We start from the raw sequence: 14772 nt of genomic DNA on the forward strand, positions 1-14772 counted from the left end.
AGCAATACAATCTCAAAAAAGAAAAGAATGCACTACTAATATCGTAGCACTGCTATCTTTACAATCTTAGTCACTTATCTTTGAAAGAGAGTGAAAATGACAAGAATGTATAAAGTCAAACGAAACCAAAGTGTTTTTACTGATATGTGAGGTTCTGGATTGGGAATAGCTAGGACCTGACATGGTATGCTGGAAAGATGAACCAATATGTATTTTTATATGCTAGTTGAGAAGGTTATAAAGCAGAACTGGGTGAAAAACAAAATCCTTCATCTCATTTTTGCAGTACCATGGGAAATCCATGTAAAGAAATGTCTATGGTGAGATCAAAAGGAAAAGTCAAATGTCATAGCTCATGTGGCAGAGAGATGTTTCCTTTGATAAAATACAGTCTACAACAAAGGAAATGTGTTAAGAAGGTATAGATGGAAAAGGAGGTGGGAGCTACAGAAATTAATATTCAAAGAAGAAAAAGAATTAGATACAAATATTAAGCAAGTTAATTTCTCTGGTTTTTTTTCAACCAATTCTATTGACTCTCCTGAAAAATCCTTAAGCAGTAATGATTGAGTGTTTGGCATTTAAAAAAAGCCCATTTTTTGAAATACATCACTACAGAGCTGTATAATAGACAGAACTGCATTGGTGTTTTACCTCCTAAAAGGTCAGCACTTCTTTTTCAAGATTCTGGTCTATTTCATGTCATTTTTGATTGGTGGTGTGGACTGATTGCTTAGATATCCAGCTCTTTAGTAGTTTTACTAGTGTACAATGCTTCTGTCAGCTCAGAGGTTTAAAGTAGCTGGAAATCTTGTCCACTCTAGTAACCCTGAAGGGACAAGCTGATTTAATTTGAGAGCTGTGGTCAAGGACAAAAACATATGCAATCTATTACAAAATTCTAGTTGAAACACAAGCAATTAGAATAAGACAGCTCTTGAATAAAGAGAACAAGAGGAGCTAGAGACATGCACACACCTGCAGGTCTATGATTTTATTGGCATCATGGAGACATGGTGGGTTAGCTTCTATGACTGGAGTGTTGGAATGGAAGGATACGGGCTTTTTAGGAAGGACAGATAGGAATGACAAGGAGATGGTGTCACCCTTCATGTCAACGACCAGCTGGAGTGCATGGAGCTCCATCTGGGGACAGATGAGGAACCGACTGTGAGCTTATGGGTCAGGAGTAAAGTGAGGGCAGGGACAGGTGACATTATAGTGGGGGTCTGCTACAGGCCACCCAGCTGGGAAGACTGAGCAGATGAGGCCCTCACCAGACAGCTAAGAGCAGCCTCACATTCATAAACCCTAATCCTCATGGGTGACTTCAACCACCCCGATACCTGTTGGAAGGACAACACAGCAGGGCATAAGCAATTCAGGAGGTTCCTGGACTGTGTTGACAATAACTTCTTTCTCCAAGTGACAGAGGAGCCAGCAAGGAAAAGTGCTATGCTGGACCTTATTCTCACCAAGAAGGAAGGGCTGGTGGGGAATGTGAAGCTCAAGGGCAGCCTTGGCCACAGTGACTGTGAAATGATGGAGTTCAAGGTTTTTAGGGCAGTAAAGAGGATGCACAGCAAGCTCACTGCCTTGGACATCAGGAGAGCAGACTTTGGCTTCCTCAGGGGTCTGCTTGGTTGAGTACTATGGCATAAAGCCATGAAGGGACGCAGGGCCCAGGAACACTGGTTAGTACTCAAGGATCACCACCTCCAAGCTCAGGAGTGATGCATCCCAACGAAGAGGAAGTCAGGCAAAAATGCCATAAGGCCTGCATAGATGAACATGAGATAAACTCAAACACAAAAAGGAAACCTACAGAGGGTGGAAGTAAGGACAGGTAGCCTGGGAGGAATATAGAGAAATTGTCCAAGCAGGCAGGGATCAGGTTAGGAAAGCTAAAGCCCTGATAGAATGAAATGTGGCCAAGGACATCAAGGGTAAAAAGAAAAGCTTCTATGAGTATGGCACTGAAAAAAGGAAAACTAGGGAAAATGTGGGCCTTCTCCAGAGGGGAAGGGGACATCTAATTGCTCAGGACATGGAGAAGGCTGAAGTACTCAATGACTTTTGCTTTGGTCTTCACCAGCAAGTGCTCCAGCCACACTGCCCAAGTTACAGAAGGCTTCTGCAGGAACTGGCAGAAAGAGCAACTGCCCACTGTAGGAGAAGATCAGGTTAGGGACCATCTAAGAAGCCTAAAGGTGCCCAAGTCCATGGGAACTGATGCATCTGCGAGTCCTGAGGGAACTTGCTGGTGAAGTGGCTAAGCCACTACCCATCATTTGGGAAGTCGTGGCAGTCCAGCAAAATTCCCAGGACTGGAAAAGGGCAACATAAATCCCATTTTTAAAATTTTTAGAAAGGGAATAAAAGAAGACCAAGGAAACTACGGCCCAGTCACTCTCACCTCTGTGTCCAGCAAAGCCTTGAAACATATCGTCCCAGCAACTGCTAAGGCACATGGGAAATAAGGAAGTGATTGGTGACAGCTAACTAGGCTTCACTAGGGGCAAACTTTGTCTATAAAATATGGTGGCCTGCAACAGGATTAAAGTGTTGGTGGATAAGGGAAAAGCAACTGACAAGGGAGGGACATGGTTTTAATGGATGGACCACTCAGTGGATAAGGATTTGGCTGTATGGTCATACTCAGAGTTGTGGTCAACAGCTAAATGTCCAGGTGGAGACCGGGGATCAGTATTGGGGTCAGTTTTAACATGCTTGTTGGCAACACGGACAGTGGGACTGAGTACACCCTCAGCAAGTTTGTCGATGACACCAAGCTGTGTGGTGCAGTCAACAGGCTGGAGGGAAGGGATACCTTCCAGAGGGGCCTTGACAAGTTTGAGCAGTGGTCCTATGTGAACCTCATGAGGTTCAACAAGGCCAAGTGCAAGGTCCTGCACGTGGGTCAGGGAAATCCCAAGCACAAACACAGGCTGGGCAGAGAATGGATTGAGAGAAGCACCAAGGAGAAAGACTTTGGAGTGCTGGTTGATAAGCAGCTCAACACAGCCCAGCAATGTCTGCTTATAGCCTAGAAAGTCAACAGAATCCTGGATTGCATCAAAGGAAGCATGACTAGCAGGTTGAGGGAGGTGATTCTGCCCCTCTGCTCAGCTTGAGTGAGACACCATCTGGAGCACTGCATTCAGCTCTGGGGCCCCCAACATATGAAGGACACAGACCTGTTGGAACAAGTCCAGAGGGAAGGGCCAGGAAGATGCTCAGAGGACTGGAGCACCTCTCCTGTGAAGACAGATTAGGAGAGTTGGGGTTGTTCAGCGTGGAGAAATTTCCAGGGAGATCTTCTAGCAGCCTTCCAGTACCTAAAGGGGGTCTGCAAGAAATCTGGAGAGGGACTTTTTACAAGAGCATGTAGTGATAGGACAAGGGAGAATGGCTTTGAAATGAAAGGGCGTAGATTTAGATTAGCTATCAGGAAGAAATTCTTTACTATGACAATGGTGAGACACTGGAACAGGTTGCCCAGAGGAGCTGTGGATGCCCCATCCCTGGAAGTGTTCAAGGCCAGGCTGGATGGGGCTTTGAGCAACTTGGTGTAAGTGGAAGCTGTTCCTGCCCATGGCAGGGGGCATGGAACTAGTTTATCTTTAAGGTCCCTTCCAACCATTCTATGAGTCTATGAAATAATCTATACTACAGTGCAGTAAGAAAGAACAAGATTAGAAATCTTCAATTCATGTTTGTATTTGTTTATTCTGAATAATTGAGATGGCACAAAGGAAACTAGAGAGAGGTTAACACAAGGAGATTAAAAATGCAAAAGAGAAAGCTGCTCTACCTCGCTAATTGAATTATATACAACAATTTCTGTTTACGTATTCATTCATTCATTATCACAGCTTAAGAGATTATGCAAGTTATTTAAATAACTTTTGACTCCATCAAACCAACTGCAGTAAAGATCTACCAAAAGGACTTACTTGCATGCAATGTTAATTGGAATACATTTTCTTGAATTTATAGGTTTCGTTTGTGGAGAGTAGGAGAGGGCTGTAGAGACATAAAGAGACATAGCTTTTTGATAGGGAACATGCAGGTTGACAGCATAAAAGGAAACTTTTTTTTCAAGGATATAACCCACATTTACAAAAGTTCTGTATTATAAATGAGTGTCTGAAAAAATACAGGATCAGAAGTACATGGTAGATAAGTGGAAGAGGAAGAAATAGATGGGACTAAAATAAAAAGATTTAGGATTTGGGGGTTCATGAGCTTGACTATGAAAAGAAAAGAAACAGTTCAGTTCTACTGATTACATTCATGTGTAAAGCTAAATTCTTATTCATGTCCACTTTTGAATATTTACAAATGTCATTGCAGGTGTATGATCTTATTCTGTCACCCTATAGTAATGTATCTACTGAAAATCTAAGAAATATGCAGATATAAAACTAGAATAATATTTTCTTCAGACAAATTGCCTGCTCTCCAGTAACTCCCTTCAATGGCCCAATAAATTACATATTAATTAAACTATTTTTTCATTCATTAACAATAATTTCTATTGTACTAAAATCAGTCTTTCTGTAGCAAATGAGGGTGTATTGCTTTAGCAAAGGGCAGAAATCATCCCAATACAATTGTAAGAATTTTTTTTCTAATATACATTTTGAATGTACTGTTACCACCTCTCTATTCTTATTTAGGAAATGACCTACTGAGACTCTTCTGCTTTTGATCCTTGATTTTCATGAGAACCTATCATACACAGGTCTGGAACTGAGATTTTTTCATTGTTTTTTGTTCCTCTTATTGTTATTGTCTTTGAGGATTTTATAAGCACCTCTAGTAACTTGTATAGATTGGATATTTCTATATAATTACTGACTTGTATTGTAAGCACAATATCCAGGTTTATATACATATTCTATAATAAGCATAGATAATATTTACATAAATATTTGAATTTATTTCAGGAAAACAAATCTGGAACAAATTAAATATGGTCATTGTACTAAAAATAGATTCCCTTATAAAGACAATCCCTAAAATATGATCTAACATAGAAGATAGATTGGAATAGGACTAAATCTGGATTGTCAATCTCTACTGCTTTGGATAAGATCACCAAGAAGGACTCAAATGTTGCACAAGAGATACAGACACTGACTTAAGTCTGCAAAGAGTTATTTGAGGGTCCATATCTGATGGCATATGTCAACTCTAACGGTAAAGAAAAAGAAAGAAAAATAAAAAAAGGAAGGGAAAAAAATATGAGGAAGTGGAAAACTCTCCAGTGGCCAGCTGAGAAAAGAAAGAATGGGGGTATTTTCACAGTATGTATTTCTGGACATCCTCTCCAGTGAAGCAGGTGGTTTCCTGAATACTTCTTAACAATAACCATGATATTTCACTGGGACTTGCCCAGTTGCCCTGTGTGTTAGTCATGCTCATTACATGAGTATTGCTGACCAGGGCACATTTTGAGCCAGTACAGATGATACACATGATAACTGGCTATTAAGCTTTGCAAATATATATTATTAGGTAACGCTTATTGGTTATTTAAATGACTACTGTTGACTAACATTGGATAAGATTTTGATTTTCCCTAGCATAATGTTATAAACTAAGATCTACAAATCAAAGATGAAAAGCATGAAGGTGTTGGGGAAGAAAGGGCAATTCTTCCATCAGAGGCAATTGTTCCCCACAGGAGACTCCATGTAACAACCATGACAATGATCCACACAGTCTGAAAGTTTGCATATGAGAGGTCAAAAAGGTAAGAGTGCTTTGGATTACAGATCAGAGATAACCTATGGAGAGAAAGCAAACAGGAAAAGGGTGTACATACTATTTGAATGTTAGTAAACCGGTATCTGAGACAAATTGGGAGTAAATGGTAACTAAAATCCATGTGTGTGTTGCAAACCTGGTTTTACAATAAAGCATATAGCTTTTCCTTTCTGCTTCATGGCGCACCTGTCTAGAAAAGTCCTGTTTCAGAGGACTTTCCTGCCCGTTTTGTCTTTGCATCTACTTGTTCTTTCTTCCTTTCTTTTTATTTCTGTTAGTCTGTTATTTCAAACTGTTTATTCACCCTCCTTTCCCCTGCTTCAACTGCTTCAGTGTTGCAGCACTTCCCCCTTTTCTCCCTTCTCATTTCCTTTTAATTCTTCCCTTTTCCTCACACTTAATATATGTCTTCACATTTTAATCCTAACGTCTTTGTCCTGTGCTTTGAGGCTTTCCTTTGAAATGCCAAAGATTCATTTTCTCTTTGCCATTAGAAAATCCTGCCTTCTTCTGTTCCCACCTCCCTGCATGTTCTTTGTCCCCTTAACCATTTTTATCTTCATTCCTCGTGAGCGACCCTGCCCTCGGCCGTCCCAGCTCTCTTTCCTTCTAGCCCTTTCCTTCTTGAATATACCCTAGTATCTAGGGATGGGGCAACTCGATTTTTAAGTAAATTGTGGATGTTCATGTTAGAGGGTAAAAGTCAAGTAAATTTGGACTTTGATGAGGTGAAAGAGCAGGTACCATCAAAAGGTTATGAATGTTTTCAGAAAGATAAAATTATACTTTCCGTTTTTCAGTCTCCTTCATAGACAGTACAAGAATACAATAAGAATCTTCATCTAAATTTTATTTTAAAGGGAGGGATAATATAGGTAATACACATGTTTGCTTTTTTAATAAATCAAATTTTGAAGGTTGAATGCTTTTAAAACCTAGTGTGTCTCAATGGCCAGCTCCCTGAGCCTTTGACTATATTATTAGGTGAAAATGGAAAAAAAAAGCTGGAGGAACATATGAAAGATGCACTAAGGATGGTCTCTCAAACAGTCACCTTAGCTGGCCTAGAGGTATCGCTCTGCAGTGTGGGTTACAAAAAAACAGATTTGCCAGGATGAAAGCTGAAAATACAGTTATACAGGGACATGTCTACCTAAAGTGATTCATTAGTGCCCTGGTATTTAGGCAAGTGCTAGGACATTACCCACACAGCTTTTTATGCTCTTTCCTTCTGCATTCAGAGTCACAGAGCTAGGAGAAGCAGCACAGAGGAGATGTGCTGCTGCACAGTATTGCAAATTTTCTGTAACATTGTATCTCTCAGAAAAAGACAGATATAGGACAACTAGGTTTGGTGGGTTGGTTGGTTGCGGTTTTTTTCTTTCTCTTTCAACAACCCTAGTAACGTACTATCCTGCTGCAATTTCACCAGGCGTAGAATCCAACTCTGTAGAATTATGTGTGTAGCCTTCATTTAAGTTCACTTTGCATTATGCACCTAACACAGGAGGCAAATTTTTTTCCTGTAGGTTTGTGAAAACAAGTATCAAGCTGATTCTCATTCAGATGCAAATATGAACCAATCAAAATGGACCGAAAAGCCAGTAGGCTGCCAGCGTGGAACTGAGGAGGAGGTGAAAAGCAGCCCCTTGTTGCCAGCTGGGAACAGAAAGGGAAACGGTTAAAACGTGGTGAGACAGTGTTGTGGTATTTCTCATTACGAAAGGTCACTGCTCTGCTAGTTCATCCCCATTTTTTGAAGAGAACTGCAGAAGGCTGTGTCAGGGAAAGAAAAGTATTATACAGGAGACAAGAAATACTGCAAAGCATTAGGGAGACAAAGAGAGCACTTAATGACTTCAGAGGAGTTGCATGAATATAACCTGGGGCAGAGTTTGGCTCTGACTGTTTCTATCTGCATATCACTTCACAGTATCTGGTGCACTACCTGGTAGTCTTACTTACATGGTTGTAAATCCAGAGTATCTCTACTGAAGACAACCATCCTGAAACCAATGGAGGAAACCCAGATTAATGTTGGTGTAAATGAAATCATACTCTGACCTTAAGCACTTGCTCTGACTCAGGTAATTTTATTTTTTTTTTTAAGTCTTCCTAATAGTTAATCTTTCTTCACAAAATCCAGCTTCACTGATTTAGTGGACTCACGTTGGTATGCTCTGACATTATTTTGTTTCTTTTGGACTCTCTCCATTGTAAAAGAAAAAACAGCCAAACGAGCTTTAGTTATTTGCGTAGAACCAAAGTGTCATGCCAAAAGGGAGCAAATTTTTCTTTTCTTTCCATGCATTTCATTAAGGAATAGTTCATCTTTTGGTGATAATGTTCACATATTTAAACCCTTTTTGACATGCAGTGGTCTTTAAAAGGCTGAGCAATTTTTTACTCTTTTCTCTCAAAATGCCCCACCAGATAACCTTCCTGGAATCCATCTCATTCCAATGGATACTCTCTCTGATGATCTCAATTACATTATTTGTTGGTCAAGCAAGATAACAAAGGCAGCAGGTGTCATGCTGCAAGAATGTGCTGCTGCCATCAATAGTGTTCAGATAGCTGAGTGGACAAGAAGCAAAATAAAATGTAACCTTTTACTCCTTAAATATAACTTTCGAAACTAAGTCTCAGATGACTTAAATTCTGTCACTCTGAACAAAAATTATTGACCTATTTGCCAAAGATGGTGGCAAGTTAGATAGAGCAACAGCATCTCTTATTTTGGCAGGAGTAGTAACAGGTAGATCCATCAAGTCACTCCAGAAAACAAGTCAGTGGTAAGGATATCTCCACACCTGCTACTTCCATTACTAATGCTCTCAAAAGGGTTTCACCAGCTTTCAGTGCTGCCACAGCTGCTGCTTCATGTGCTGAATGTTTTACCTCCTTGGCAGCAAGAAGCCAGATGATGCTACTTACGCAATTTATATCGCTTGTGACATATACAATAAATGACAGGCCTTCTTTCCTCCCCATTACTTTCGTTGCTCTGAAGGACTACTCCAAATCTGAAGGACCTTTCTCATGTTTACTGTTATTAATCTGAATTGCAGTTGCCTCCGCCAGACAGGTCAGTCAGAAACCAGCTGTGTCCCACAAACAAATTGATCCCTTTCAGAGATTAAACACGATCCTTGGGTTTTGAGTCTTTTTTAATGTAAGTCTCATTCTTACATACAGATTCTTTCAGCTTTGTCTAGGTGCCAGTCATTAACTTCACCATTGCTTAGGTGCGTTCACTGAATTGCCTTCAGTGAAAAAAGATGCCACATTACATACCCTTTGGGACAGCAGACTTGTTTTTCCTCTCTGCTTATAAAGCACTATGCATATGTGGTGTCTGAGGCTGTATCAGTTACCATTGCGAAACAAAATTATATGCTGCCATATAATTAACTGATGGTCATTACCCTACCATTGACCCCACAGCTCCTCTCTACTCTGCTCTGCAGATACACAGGTGGGAAATGAGACAGATTTTTTTGGTGTGGTCCCTATCCCACAGGTGCAAATATTTTTGCATTATATGTTTTTTTGCATGATATAAATATATATTTTCTTCACAACCATGGTGTTTCTAATTCCATTTTGTTACATTCCAGTAAATTTAGAGTTCCATCCATTAAATCCAAAGAAGTTAATCCTGAATCACTAGAAGAACACATTGAGTGGTCCATCCTAAGTCTCTTTCTACTAGTACCCTTAATTACTCATAATTTAAGAACAATTTCATTCTTCACTCTGGATACAAAATTAATTCACTGTCAACTAGAATCACTTCATGACTATAGGGAAGGCCGATAGTTTCAAGGCGAGACACTGTCCTTCCCACAGTCTAGGTACAATCCTTAAATATCTGGGAAATATTTTCATTTCTGAATTAACAACCCTGCCTGTGGTTTGTTAATTAAGCAAACCATTTCAATGGCTGATGCACAGACACATTATGTATATAGTGGAGAGGTCTGAGGAAAAAGACAGTTCCAAAGAACTATGTCCCCGTTTTCTTAGTGAGTAAAGAACCCACACTGGCTATTATACGTCTGTAAAAATTAATCTGAAATTCAAAGGTTATTTACATAAACAGTTTACAACTCAAAATCATAGTGCGTTTGTCAAGTATTAACTAGATACTTTATATTTGATAATGGGACTGGCAACATGAGATATTAATGAAGTCAAGCTCTTGTTATAAAGTTGTATTACAAACACAGACTCTGCCACAGAAATACAAAAACTGAAGTACTGAGATATACAGCACCATCAGGAATCTCACTAATCTTAGAATAAACAAGAATGTAAAGTGCTATGCTATGTATTTCGTTAAAAATCACATATGTATTACAACTGCTTGACCCTTGCAATATGAATCTTATCTATACAAATGAAAATGACTTCCCTTGTATTCATTATATCAGCATGCAGTATTCTTTCTTTGTACGTTTTATGCGTTAAATATTAAAACTCATACTGAGGGCCTGAAAATTAAATCAGATAAGATTTTTTAATGTTTTTGTGTTTCTCCCATCCATACCGTTGGAGCAATGTATTAAGTGCCCTTGTGTTAACTTACCTTTCTTTACAGTTAAGCTGTATTTTGTATAGTTTTAGCAAACTTCTGATTGGTACTGTCACTGGCAGCAAGACTGGTAATTTCTTATAATCCCTTTCCAACAAAATGCACATCAATATTATTTGACTATGTAGCAGCTGACAGAACCTGAAACAGGCATCCTACTTTTACTGTCAATATATTCCTGCAAAAACAAATTTATTGAAAAATATAGCAAATTTTAAATTTCCTTTCTTAGTGGTCTATGAAGCCTATTTTCTTACTGTTCAGATTGCGTAAGACACTACCTCAATATATGATCCAAATCTGTGTACACCTTCCAAGTAGAATTTAATCTTGCTGTAGTTTGAATATAATGAACATGGAATATAAATATTTTTTGATTAACCAGATTACTCAGTACAACTTCAGAAGTTCAGTTGAACTAAGAGTCTTATTTTACTATTATCCATAAAATATTTTTCAAGTTTCCCACAATTTTATTTTTTAGTAAGTGGGAGTGGGAAATGAGGCTCACTAAACAGGATGATGAAAGTACAGTTTATTAAATGAGACTTAACTCTAGATGCTATACAAGATAATTACAGGTAAGTGTGATATTTTAATTTGAAATTGTGTTCATTCTCTGTATAAGCAGTTAGCTAAGACTTACTTGAAGACAGCTAAGAAGCTTGCTCAGCATGGTGCAGGTTTAGGTTATGGGTGCTATGTGTCCTGCACTACAGATTTCACCTTCCATCTCAGCTATTTAACTTGGAACTGACATTTCCCCCATATTTCCACTAATCTGTCCTTTGAAAATCATGTCACCTATCAGTTCCTCATATTACATGGCTTATACCCTGTACCTACACGATATGTTTAGAAGCCTGAAGAAGAAAAGGCTGAAGAAAGATCTTGTTGCAGTTTTGGTTATGAGTGGAAGTGTATAGATAAGACAGAACCAGACTTTCTTAGAGGCGTACAGGGACAGGAAAAGAGGTAAAAGACACAAGCTGCAACAGGGACAATTACAGTTAGATGTAAGGGCAAATTTTTAATGATAAAGGACCTCAAATACCAGAAGAGTTGCCCAGAAGGTGGTGAGTCTCCTTCCTTGGAAGTCCTTGGACCTTTGAGGGGAGGAGTTGGACTGAATGACCTCCAGGGCTCATTCCAACATACTAGATACTCTCATTCTACTTATACTCTTAAGAAGGAAAGTATCTTCCAATCATTAATCTTAGAATTTGTATGAATTAATACTGCTATACCAGAGACATAAACACTGAATCTGTATTCCTGCTTGTTGTTAGACATTGTCTTGGCAAAATCTCCATAGTCTAAAATCCCTCACATATATACCAAGAGGCAATGTTGGTCCTGTGATCAAATGCAATTATGCAGATTTTTACCTGATATACTGTATTTCCAGACCATAAAGAACTGAAAAGAGCAGTAGTTTAAAAAAAAAAATGAAATGTAAATATATGTATAAGATTTTAAAAAATTTGACTATATATATCAACTATAACTTCTGCTCTGACAGTTACCATGCTAGCTCAACGGCTGTGATTTTTGTCTCTATTCAACAGTTTATTTAAAAACTGACTTTCCATTGCTGTATTCCAACTTTATATGCTTAAGAATGTCTTTTTTAATTAAAGTTCTTCATAACTGAATCTTGAAGACTAAAAATACTTCTTTCTTTATAACAATATTTTCCCCATCCGCAACTGCCTTGGCAAAGAAAGCTTGTTAATGACATATTAATTCAACAGACCCCTGCCCTACAAATAGCTACACAAGCAGATGCAAAGTGGAGGCCTTAAACTGTGGGGCACAGTTTCCAGATCCTAGTCCAGAATTCTGCTATTCACTCTAGATTTAATGTGCTCTGCATTGGGTGTTAGATTTTGATCAGTGAAGCCTGGCTGCACAATATGAAAGCCCATTTATTAATTTATTAGCGTCTTCCTGATGCTGACCTTTCCTTACTTGCTGTCATCAAATAGCAATGGCATCAGCACCTACTTTCTTACAGCTTAGGTTTTCTGAAGCCTAGGCCGTCTTTATTATGCATGGTGCATACGTTCCTAGTTCTCAAATGAGAATCCTAATTGCAATGAGTGTCCAGACGCTTGAAATAGAGCATGAAAACTGAACACCAGTAAGGGGAATTTTTATGATAAAAATGTCCATTTATGCCCTTAAGCAAACCTGGTAATTTTTACTCCATTGGAATCCCACTTTCATATTTGCTTATAAATATTTGAGATTTTTAATAACTGCTAAAAGCTGCCAAGAAGGATATAAAACTTACAAGTGTGAAAACAAATTTGGGAAGAAAAAGAATTGGTTTTTGATTTGTAAAAATTAGATAGTTCAAATACCAATATGTGAATCACAGAAATGCATAATCTTGCTGCAGAGGAGGCCACATGGGGCCATGTGCTTAATTTTTAAGCCAGAAACATGCAATGATCCTAAAGCATTTAGATCTTCATTGAGGAAGTCTTTAAAGGTTGAGGATAAACAACCGAAATTATTAAAACACATTTAAGGCACGGCAAAGTCCCAATACAAAATGTTCATACTCTGTGAATAGTCTGCATCTTGTTGAAAATCAGAGTTTACTATGACTTTGGGAACCGATACACAAACGGCCTTTATGGCACATCTCTGCCAGTTGGTGTCCTGTTTTTAAAACTAACTTGAGGGTTATTTCAGCATGAAGAAAGCAGTGATTTTTATACATTCACACTACAAAGCTTCCTGATACAGGTACATATGAGGGTTAAATTTGTAAAATTACTTGAGCCACCATTTTTTTCCCAACTTTTATTGTAATTGCAAGTGTCCACAGAAAAGAAGCCTTGCCTCATGGTTCAGGTTCACATGAGCTCAGTCTTCCCCAAACCATGAATTCTACAAAGGCTTAAGGACCAGCCCTTCAATGTGCAGTTGGTGGGCTTCAAAGTAAAACCTGATTGTTCTAGAATAGTCATCGGAAAGGCTTCGTGCATCTTCCTTTGCAGCAGGTGATTGTCAAAATTCGGGTTCTGGCAGAGACAAGTCACAAGGTTCATAGCTTGTGTCAAATGTAGATAGCTACTTGTTCTGAGGGTCTGTAAGATGTAAAATAGAAGACAAAAAATAAATGAAGTAGTATCAATCAGATTTTACTTGCTTCCACTAATCACTGTGCTAGGTAGGAGCTGAAAAAATAAATTTTTCTGTACTGATTAATTTTAAAAAATACCATTGGATTTTACCTTGTTCCATCTCCAGACATATGAACCAGTACATACTGAAATAATTAACAAAACCTGACCTGCATTTATTTTTGCCATCTCAGAACAGACTTCAGTCCTTGCTGAGATCATTTATTATAATAAAAAACATATAATCAGTGTTATGGAGAAAAGGACTGCATCCTAAGGTTCACTGTAATGAAAGGTCTATCAACAAAGGGAAGAAAAAAATAAGATACAGCTCTGGAAGAGAAAAAAATGAAAAGAAACAATCCAACTAAGCAGAGAACAGGTATGAAAGGTATTAAATTATGTAAAGCAGCTGATTGATCCTGACTTTTGATTCTCCTCAAAAAAAAGAAGACGGCAAGAAGGCATGTGTATCGTACTTGAATTTAGACTGCTAAAAGCACAAAGTCATTGAGTTTTAAAAAGCACTGCAATTATTTGAGTTTCTGAAGAAGCCAAGACATTTCCACTTCCAGAGAAATTATTGGCATGAATAGCACAAAAGAACGAAGGAGATTTGAGGGGAGAAAAAGTGAAGGAATGAATAGGAGGAACATCTGTTGGAAAAAGCATCTGTGGAAAAACATTTTACATCTACGGGGATATTGTTTGAAGTGGAGTTCAAGGGACTGTGTGCAGGTAAGAAGGGGTAGATGACAGCAAGGAAGAGATTTATACATAAAAATGTGTTGATAGATATTACAGTGGCAAAATCAAATACTTACAAATACAAAATGAGAGAACTTAACAGTCTTTGCAGTCCTAGTTCTTCTCCCTTGAGGATATGCATTATGACACAGGCTTTTAATACATAATTGCACACAATTTTTTCTGCACAGGACCCCTGCCCCATTGAGTGAACAGAATGGATGGTGATCAATTAAAAAAGAACAGCTATTCAATGTTTTGGTTTACCTTCATTGTTCATTTTGTGGACTTAAGCCTTATCTACTGCACACTATTCAGAGGCTGCAATGAAGACAGAATTATTAATTTCCTCATGGGCTTTTCTCTGGCACTCTGCACTGTGATGCTCCACAAGCATTAATTTATCTTCACAGAGTGCAATGTGATGTGAGGGGTTACTGTTATCCCCATACTACAGATAACGAGCTGAAATAGTGAGACAGTGGGAGCGAAAGTACCTGCTTGTTTACAATACAT

The sequence above is a fragment of the Falco cherrug genome, chromosome 4 (genome assembly GCF_023634085.1).
Source record: "Falco cherrug isolate bFalChe1 chromosome 4, bFalChe1.pri, whole genome shotgun sequence".
NCBI classification, from domain to species: domain Eukaryota; kingdom Metazoa; phylum Chordata; class Aves; order Falconiformes; family Falconidae; genus Falco; species Falco cherrug.